Source organism: Leptonychotes weddellii, chromosome 1 (assembly GCF_054177405.1).
Source record: "Leptonychotes weddellii isolate Sample4059 chromosome 1, ASM5417740v2, whole genome shotgun sequence".
NCBI classification, from domain to species: Eukaryota; Metazoa; Chordata; class Mammalia; order Carnivora; family Phocidae; genus Leptonychotes; species Leptonychotes weddellii.
Window position 1 is genome coordinate 162,158,365 of NC_138369.1, and position 1,234 is coordinate 162,159,598.

Sequence of the window (1,234 nt, forward strand, 5' to 3'; positions counted from 1 at the left end):
AGTACCAGCAGTACCAGCAGTACCAGGACGCCAGGGCCGAGGAGGAGGGTGAGTTTGAGGAAGAGGTGGCCTAGAGCTGATACCCGGTAAAGTGTGTGGAAGATGTGTGAACTCTTTATTCACTCACCATCTGTTTTCTGATGGCCATGTCTCTCTATGCACTTGCTCTTTTTCCTGTCTTGACGCCACATCCTGTACGGAGGCCACCATTAAAGCATTTATATAGTGAGAAAAAAAAGTCAATCTTCTTATCTTCTTAACTTGAAAATAATTCTAATGGCAATTAAACTCTTACCAAAAGAAATAAAAAATAAAGAAGAATCAGTGTAGAAGAGTTCTTTAAAGACCATCAACTTTAATATCTCTGGACTTTAGACAGGAGTCAATTTTATTTTTTTCAAGATTTTGTTTATTTGACAGAGAGACAGAGCACAAGCCGGGAGCAACAGGAAGAGGGAGAGGGAGAAGCAGGCTCTCCACCCAGTAGAGAGCCAGACATGGGGCTCAATCCCAGGACCCCGGGAACATGACCTGAGCCCAAGGCAGATGCTTAACCGACTGAGCCACCTAGGCGCCCCATTTTTTTTTAAGATTTAATTTAAGGAGTCAATTTTAAACATCTATAACATATTTTTGTGGACTACTGTATTGTTGAATATCTAAAGAGATATTCCTGTAGACATCTGTTCAATGTTTTCCTACCTTAAAGTCTTCCATAGCCTCAAGACATAGTGTTATCTATCTTCCTCCTCAATGTCTTGGTCCTAGATACTCCTTATAGGATAATTTTAAGTTCGGTCCAAAACCATCACACACAAAAGCACTATGACATCACAAGTTAATTCAAAAACACATCACTAGCATGCTTGTTAGTGTCAAAACTGTCTCTAAAGAAACACAAGATTACATGAGCCTGCCTCATTTTGTTCCAAAATATTTGCTAATGATAAAAAGAAAAAAAAATATGATTGTCAAGTTAATAACATACTGAAAAAGTTACAGTTAGAAAGACCAACTCTGTTGTCCCTGAGAAAAGTGTGGAACCTAGGAGAAGAGCCTAATGAGAGGTTTTTGTTATTAACAGAGTGGGAGTGAAGCCTTTAAAGTTCTACTTAGCTTCCTCTAGAGAAGTGCCTATCTAAATACAGAAACCACATGGAAACAGATGGCTTGGAATGTTCCAGCCTATTTGACTATATAAATGTATATGGATCCTCCTCTGTCACCAAGACCA

General features: G+C 39.1%; 1 pseudogene; it reads left to right on the forward strand.

Annotated features, from left to right (window-relative positions):
- LOC102741524 (tubulin beta-4B chain-like) overlaps positions 1-74 on the forward strand; it is a 2,088-nt pseudogene extending 2,014 nt beyond the window's left edge.
- The last annotated feature ends 1,160 nt before the right edge of the window (positions 75-1,234 follow it).